The sequence below is a fragment of the Mus pahari genome, chromosome 19 (genome assembly GCF_900095145.1).
Source record: "Mus pahari chromosome 19, PAHARI_EIJ_v1.1, whole genome shotgun sequence".
NCBI classification, from domain to species: domain Eukaryota; kingdom Metazoa; phylum Chordata; class Mammalia; order Rodentia; family Muridae; genus Mus; species Mus pahari.
In genome coordinates, this window is record NC_034608.1 from 45,082,839 (window position 1) to 45,092,095 (window position 9,257).

Here is a 9,257-nt window from a genome sequence, read left to right on the forward strand (position 1 = left end):
CTTGACACAATCTATCTATCTATCTATCTATCTATCTATCTATCTATCTATCTATGTATCTATCTATTTAATTTTTGTCAGCTTGACACAATCTAGACCAGTGGTTCTCAACCCCTGGGTTGCGACCATTGGAAAATACATTTTTCCTATGGTCTTAGGAACTAAAGCCCTGCTCAATAGCAAAATAACAGTTAAGAACTAGCACTGAAAATAAAGTTATGGTTGGGGGTTTCTAAGACCATCAGAAATATGTGTTTTCCAGTGCTCTCTGCCCACAGGGGTTGGGAACTGCTGATCTAGGCTACCTGGGAGGAGGGAATGCCAGCTGAAGCACAGCCTCCATCAGACTGGCCTGTGGCTTGTCTGTGAGGGGGATTTCCTTGGTTGGTGATTAGTACGGGGAGTTTCAGGGAATTGTGGGTGGTACCACCTCTGGACAAATGGTATAAGAAGGGTAGCCGAATGTGATCTGGAGAGCAAGCCAGAAAGCATTCTATAGCCTCTGCTTCAGTTCCTGCTGCCAGGGTTCCAAATTGAGTTCCTGCCCTGTCTTCCTTTATGATGAACTCTAACTTGTAAGAGATGAAGAACCCTTTCTTCCCCCAGTTGCTTTTGGTCAGGGTGCTTAGTCACAGCAACAGAGTCTGAGACAGGAAGGAAGAAAGGGAAGGAGGAACTAGACCGTAGTCTCCCTTTCAAGGGCATGTGCCTGTGACATATGTCCTGCCCTTAGACCACACCTCTTTATGGTTTCACAACTTCCCAACACTGGCATAGGCTGGGCACCGAGTCTTTAACATGTGGGCCTTTGGGGACTAGTTAAGATCCAGGCTACAGCCAGATATCTGAAGAAGAAAAAAAACTATAAGTGAAAATCTGAAAAGTACAAATGTTTCTACCATTTGCAGTTCTCCCCCTAACACCACAAGCTTGACGCAATGGAGACCAGTCACAAGCAGCATGTCATTGCAAGAGAAAGTTTTAGTCGTTAAAAACCCACTTCTGCTGCAGTGAGTGTTTAAAAGTTCTCATCCCAATAAATAACTTCTGGGATGTTTGCCCAAAGACATACTATAAATATCTTGAAAATGATGTGAAATAAATTCCTTAGACTAGAGGAGGTTCCTACCCAAGTGGTATTGGTTATTGAAAACATGTTCTCTGACCCTATGAATACATGGAAATGTGGGCTAATTCTCAACACAATCTGACCCTTATTCCCTTATTCTGGTTTTTTTTTTTTTTTTTTTTGGTTTTCTCGAGACAGGGTTTCTCTGTGTAGCCCTGGCTGTCCTGGAACTCACTCTGTAGACCAGGCTGGCCTCAAACTCAGAAATTCACCTGCCTCTGCCTCCCAAGTGCTGGGATTAAAGGCATGCGCCACCACGCCCGGCCCTTATTCTGTTTTTTGGTTTTGATGTGTGTGTGTGTGTGTGTGTGTGTGTGTGTGTGTGTGAGAGAGAGAGAGAGAGAGAGAGAGAGAGAGAGAGAGAGAGAGAGAGAGAGAGAGAGAGAGAGAGTCTTAGAGAGTCTTAGTCAGTCTTCCATTGTGCTGAAGAGACACCATGACACCATGGCAAGTCTTATAAGAGAAAGCATCTGGTTGGGGGCTTGCTTACTGTTTCAGAGGTTTAGTCTATTACCATCATGGCAAGGAGTGTGGTAGCAGGCAAGTATGGTGTTGAGATGTAGGTAAGAGTTACATCCTGATCTATAGGATCGGGGAGACACTGGAACTAGCATGGGCTTCGGCACCTCAAAACTCACTCCCAGTGACACACTTTCTGCAACAAGGTCATACTTCCAAATTTTAATTATTTTTAAAGAGTTAAACTGACTCCTTGGTGACTAAGCAGTCAAATATATGATGCTATGTGGGGCCATTATTATTCAAACAAGCACATTCCACTCCCCGGTCCCCAGGGGCTTGTAGCCATATCATAATGCAAAAATGGATTCAGTTCAACCTCAAAAATCCTATCTGTAGTCATCATGGTCCTAGGTCGGTTTAAAAGACCAAAGTTTATAGTCTCTTTGGAGACTCGTGGCCATCTCTTAACTACAACCTCCTGCAAAACCAAAAGGCAGATCATAATGCTTCCAACATACAGTGATGTAGACTATACATTACCATTCCAAAAGGGGGTGGGGTGGGGAAGGGAGCCTAGTGAGGAAATACTGGACCAAAGCAAGATCAAAAATCAGTTGGGTACACTCAGAACTTTGCATCTCCATGTCTGATGTCAGAGTACTCTTTAGATCCCCGACTCCTTTCAGCTTTGTTGAGAGCTGCACACGTCTCTCTGGGCTGGTCCCACTCCCTGTTAGCAGCTCTCCTTGGCAGGTATCCCACGACTCTGGCATCCCTAACATCTTGGGGTCTCCAGTGAAGTCAGGCTCCATCCCCACAGCTTTATGTAATGGCCTTTCTAGGCGTCTATGCAGGGACACCTCTGACACACACCTGGCCTCTGTTTGTACTTCTTTCTGTGTCTTCCTGGGCTATGCACCCTGTGGTGAGACCAACAGCTGAGGGATTGTCACCACTTTCTTTTCTTGCATCGCTGGCTGCAGGGGAGTGGTTTGGAACAGCTTTGCTTCGTTTCTTGCTGACTAGACGAAGGCAGTCCAAGCCCAAGCTTGCTAGGCTGGACAGATTAGCCTGATATAACCCCAGCATGAATGTGCATGGCCGGGAGCTGAGCTGTGCTTCAGAATCCTAGACCTCACTCCCCTGCCTCAGCAAAGCTGAGCTTCCAGCCTGAGAAGCAAGGCAAGTTCCCTCCTCTGCTTCTGGTTTCTCTCACTTGAATCCTTGTGGCGTTTAGGGAGCTTCAGGGATGTTCTGCCACATACCGCCCCCCCCCCCCCCCCAGACACAAGCAGGCTACGACAGTGTGACAATGCCTACCCTGAGAGACCTTTAGGAACATGCTGAAGTATCTTTACCTCACCTGCCATCTGGAAGATCATTGCTTTCTGCTAAACTAGGCCTAGTCTTAGAAACTTCTGGCCTCCAAACAATCTTATCTAGGCCCAGAATATTTTCAGCTTTTGAGAGTTATAAACTTACCCCTTTCTAGTTCTTATTGATCTCTGGATGGCTGATTCAGCTCAGCTCTTCCGGCTCCAACTCCTCTTCAAGCTGTCTGATTCAGTCTGACCGCTCTCAGTTTTTCTTTTCTTTTCTTTTCTTTTCTTTTCTTTTCTTTTCTTTTCTTTTCTTTTCTTTTCTTTTTTTTAAACTTATTTTATTAGATATTTTCTTCATGTACATTTCAAATGCTATCCCGAATGTCTCCTATATTCTCTCCCCACCCTGCTCCCCTACCCACCCACTCCCACTTCTTGGCCCTGGCGTTCCCCTATATGGGGCATATAAAGTTTGCAAGACCAAGGGGCCTCTCTTCCCAACAATGACTGACTAGGCCATCTTCTGCTATATATGCAGCTAGAGACACGCGCTCTGGGGGGGGGGTTACTGATTAGTTCACATTGTTGTTTCACCTATAGGGATGCAGACCCCTTCAGTTCCTTGGGTAATTTCTCTAGCTCCTCCATTGGGGTCTCTGTGTTCTATCCTATACATGACTGTGGGCATCCACTTCTATATTTGCCAGGCATTGGCATAGCCTCACAGAGATAGCTATATCAGTGTCCTTTCAGCAAGATCTTGCTGGCATATGCAATAGTGTCTGCATTTGGTGGCTGATTATGGGATGGCCCTCTCTCTGGGTGGGGCAGTCTCTGGATGGTGCATCCTTTTGTCTTAGTTCCAAATTTTGTCTCTGCCACTTCTTTCATGGGTATGTTATTTCCTATTTTAAGGAGGAATGAAGTATCCGCGTGTTGGTCTTCCTTATTCTTGATTTTCTTGTGTTTTGAAGATTGTATCTTGGATATCTAGGTTTCTGGGCTAATAGCCACTTATCAGTGAGTGCATATCAAGTGAATTCTTTTGTGATTGGGTTACCTCACTCAGGATGATATCCTCCAGATCTATCCATTTGCCTAAGAATTTCATAAATTCATTGTTTTTAATAGCTGAGTAGTATTCCATTGTGTAAATGTACCACAGTTTCTGTATCCATTCCTCTGCTGAGGGACATCTGGGTTCTTTCCAGCTTCTGGCTATTATAAATAAGGCTGCTATGAACATAGTGGAGCATGTGTCCTTATTACCAGTTGGAAGATCTTCTGGGTATATACCTAGAAGAGGGATTGCTGGATCATCCGGTAGTACTATGTCCAGTTTTCTGAGGAACCGCCAGACTGATTTCCAGAGTGGTTGTACAAGCTTGCAGTCCCACCAGCAATGGAGGAGTGTTCCTCTTTCTCCACAGCCTCGCCCTCTCTCCGTTGCTTACTGGATTGCTTGGTTTGGTCGAATACTAACTCCAGCAATCTATTCTAATCTTCTGCTCCTTCTCCTTCTCTGGCATCCTGTCCTCACCTGTGTCTAGCTTGTTCTCTCTCTTTCTACAACCTGTCTCTGTAAACTGCCTCCTTCTTCTCCGCACTGCCCCTCAAGTAGCTTCCCTTTCCTCTCTCTTCTCGCGAGCGTGAGCATGAGCATGAGCGTTGGGCGTATCCTATTGTAGGGGGTGGTTCTGACGCTTTGATCAGGAATCTGCAGGTGAATACTGAAAGTCCTGTTCTCCAGTTGGTTCTTGATCGAGCAATACAATACTGGGCCTGGGGTTGCAGGCGGGAGATTAGAAATTCAACTAAGTTGAGAGCAGACTTAGAGGTGTCGAGCTAAGACTAAAGGTAACTGAGCAACTAGGTTGAGAGCAGATTTAGAGGTGTTAAGTTGGGAGTGAAGGTAAGGGCCATGGGAAGGTTAGCTAAAACTCATATTAAAAATAAACTAATGAAAAAAAAAAACAAAAAAAATAAAATAAACTAATGAGCCGGGCGTGGTGGCACACGCCTTTAATCCCAGCACTTGTGAACTTGTGAGGCAGAGGCAGGTGGATTTCTGAGTTCGAGACCAGCCTGGGCTACAGAGTGAGTTCCAGGACAGCCAGGGCTACACAGAAAAACCCTGTCTCGAAAAAACCAAATAATGATAATAATAATAATAATAATAATAATAATAATAATAATAATAAGCTAATGCATGCGTCTTTTATCCTCTGATCTACAGGAACCAGGGTGGTGGCTGGTACCTCGGTCTGCCCAGAGCTCAAAGGGAGATAGTAAAAAATACACACTACATCCTATTCTGTCAAATCTTTCTCTGATTTACCACTTCATCTGCCACTCAATTAGATGTCACTTTTTTAAAAAGATATATTTCTTTTTATTTATAGGAACACACTGTAGCTGTCTTCAGACACACACACCAGGAAAAGGTATTGGATCTCATTATAGATGGTTGTGAGCCACTGTGTGGTTGCTGGGAATTGAACTCAGGGCCTCTGGAAGATCAGTCAGTGCTCTTGACCTCTGAGCCATCTCTCCAGCCCTAGATGTCACTTTTAAACATAGGTGCTTTCTTCTACAAATTAACTTTACCTTCATTGTTTGGGATTAAAGGTATGTGCTATGGACCTTTCTGTATTCAAGCTACAATGGATTAAGGGCTGAACCACACCACAATTAGAAACACTTTTTTTTCCTCCCCCACACAGTCTGGGGGGTGGTGGTCACAGTGTGATCGAATATCCCCAACCGGCAATAGGAACTTGTTTCCAAAACAGTAAGCTTGGGACGGAGGGAGCAACCTTGTTATTGATGCAGGCATTTACATTGAGGACTCCACAGAGCACCCTCACATCCGCTAAGCTCAGGCTACCTTTTTCCTCTGCAGGGCTGGGGGTGGTTCTCCACTATATCTCTGTTTTCCTGTTCCGCGGCTCCTCCCCTTGCCACGCCCCGGGGGCTCAGCGCTGCGTTTCGTAGCTCTCAGAACAATGCCTCAGTTGCCCTACTTGCTGAGGAGCAGTTTTCTAGTGGCTTCGATTCCTAGCCACCAGGAAGCCGGCCGAGCTGGCACCAGGCTTCTCCTCAAGGGAGACTTCCAATTAGTGGATGTTTAACTGGGTGTTTTGCATCTGAGTTCGAGAGAGATATTAGCTGATAGTTTTCCTTTCCAGTGCCCTCCCAGTCCTGTTTGGCATATGCTAGCTTTGTAGAATGAACTGGAACATATTCCTGTGCTCTGGAGTAGTTGTACAACATTAGTGTCCATATTTTCTTTGAGCTTTCGATAGAATTCTCCAGTCCAAAGCTAGGTGTGGTGGCTCACACCTGTTATCCCAGTACTTGGGAATAGAGGGTGGTGGTGGTGGTGGTGGTGGTGGTGGTGGTGGAGGAGGAGGAGGAGGAGAAGGAGGAGGAGGAGGAGAAGTCGTTGTCATCTTTGTTTTACTGCTAGTCTGAGTTCAGCTTGGTCCACATAGTGGGTTTCAGGCCAGCCAGGCATACAGAGTGAGACCCTGTCCTGTTTCAACAGAACAAACAGAATTTTCCAGTGGAATCACCGGGGCTGCATGTTTTCTTTGGGGGGAAGAGTATCTATTTTATTTTATCTATTTTATTTTAACCACAGCTCCCTGGCCCAGCAGCTCTCACAAAGGGCAGTGGCTGAGCCACAGGCTTTGCATTGCCATAGACCTGGGAAGTTATCAGATCCCACATCCCTCTCCATATGTGCCTGTGGTTGGGGTCTGAGGTCACAGGCTCTTCAGCGGCAGAGGTGGGAGGAGCCTGTCCCTGGGGATGCTAGCCCAGCTTTTGCTGCTGCTTATGTGCGATGTGTGCGTGGTAGTGGCTTTAGAAAAAGTGACTTGTTTGTTTGTTTGTTTTTTAGTTTTTGTTTTTTTTCGAGACAGGGTTTCTCTGTATAGCCCTGGCTGTCCTGGAACTCTGTGATGTTTAATTCGTCAGACATTTTTCTTCATCTCCCACTCACTCATCGGAAATAAGATGCTTGCCTTCGTACAACGCCTACCTAGGAAGAGTTCCTGAAGTGCTTTCTAAGCCAAAGTGAAAACAGAAAGGGCAGAGAGCGAAGGCAGGTTCTGCTAACTCAGAACCATGAGGCATGAGGACTCAGCTTTGGCAACCAGATGGTCAAGAAAGAGGCCACCTTGAAGCTGATTGGCTGAACCACCTCTCTGTTAGGCTGCCGTGAGCTGAGCTGAGAAACTGGGCCAAAGGAAAACAGAGAAATTAGTCAATTTATGAAATAAATTATTTTATTAATTATGAATTATTTCAATAATTTCTATTTTTACGTGTATGTGTGCTTTGCCTGCATGTATGTGTGCCTATGCAAGGAAACATGTGTCCTTGGAGGCCAGAAAAGAGTGTTGGATTTCCTGGAACTGAGGAAATGAGGATGCTTTTGTGAGCTACCATGTGGGTCCTGGGAACTAAGCCCAGATCCTCTATTGAGAATATCAAATGCTCTTAATCACTAACGGAGCCATGTCTCGAGCCTCTGAATTGATTTTCTTAAGAAAGAAATTTCTTTTGGCTTGGCTTGGAGTGGCGGTGCACGCCTGTAATCCCAACACTTAAGGGATGGATGATCAGGAGTCTCCGGGTTATCCTCTCTGCTTCATAATGAGTTTAAGGCCAGCCTAGGCAGATGTAAATAAAGCAAATGGAACAAATCAAAAACAAAAGCAAAAATGCAGGAGAAGCAGGAAGGCGCTAGGGGGCGCCCTGGCCCAGTAGCTGCAGGGCTGCAAAGCAACCATGGGGCGTCCCTCTTTGGATGATGGCCTGTTGGGTTCCTCTTGCACTTCCCATGCTTGACCGTGGCTTCAAAAAACAAACAAACAAACAAACAAACAAACAAACAAACAAACCCAATTTCCAGTCAAGCCCCTTCCTACCACATCCCCCAATTTTTCTTTTTTATTTATTCACAAGCTTTGTCGTGTGTCTGTGCTAACCTCTGACCCAGGAGTTAGGTTTCAGTTTATCAGCACCACAGGCAACACAGTAGGTTTTCAGGTGGAGCTAGAGCAGCCCCCACAGAAAAGCAAAGGCAGCAATGGGGGGAAGAATGGGGTTAGGGAACCGGTGTCACTAGGATGGGATACCGCACTGGAGCCTGAGCAACACACATTGGTGGGAGACTGGAGACTAGAAGGTTACAGAAGGCTCCAGCTGGTTTGGTTCTCACCAAAGCCTCTCTTGCTGACTATTCCTGCCTTCCTGCTCTATTCTCTCTCAGCACAGAGCATGCTCTGGTGTCTCTTCATTATCTTATAAAGACACCAACCCCACCGTAGGGCAACCTGATGACCTTTTAATCTAATTACTCTCCAAAGGTCATACCTCTCAATATTATCACAGGGGTTGAAGAGTTGGGCATGCAACTCTACACAGGGGCCTGCAGTGGGTCCCTTCCCTGGGTGATGACATTGGTCTTCTTCCCAGGACCCTGGTAAGGCATGAGGGTGACTGCCTTGTCTTCCCTTCATCTGACTCACACTGAACCCCACCATTCATCCTTCCGGCTTCGTGTCATCTAACAGGTCCGATACAGTTAATAAGGATGTAGATTTCCAAGCTGATGGTAAAGTATCAAGTCCATAAGTATACAGACAGAAGGCAGGCAGATTTCTGAGTTCGAGGCCAGCTTGGTCTACTGAGTGAGTTCCAGGACAGCCAGGGCTACACAAAGAAACCCTGTCTCAAAACAACAACAACAAAAAAATAAAAAAAACAAAAAACAAAAACAAAATAACAAAAAACAAAGAAAAGTATACAGAAAGAAAGGTCCTGGGTTCAAATCCACTTTCTATTTCTGTGAACTTCACAAATCACTTTGGAAAAAAAGATGACTTGAAAAAAATGTTAAAAAAAACAAAAACAAAACAAAAAACAGAAAAACAGTAGCCTGCCTGTGGCTATGGTGGGTGGTCTTACAGGGACTCTCAGTCTGGAAGACTGCCCAAGCTCAGACATGTCCATTATCTGAGGCATAAAATAAGACAAAAGGAGACGTGTATTGTGTGTGTTAGTGTGCTGGAGGCCGTGTACTTCGCAAAGGTAACCCCAGCATTCAGGCGGAAGATCAGGAATTCATGGTCAGCTTGAGTTACCACGGGCATGTTCACGGCCAGCCTGGGCTCCATGAGATCCTGTCTCAAGAAACCAGACCAAGGCTGGAGAGATGGCTCAGCGGTTAAGAGCACTGGCTGCTCTTCCAGAGGTCCTGAGTTCAATTCCCAGCAACCACATGGTGGCTCACAACCATCTGTAATGGGATCTGATGCCCTCTTCTGGTGTGT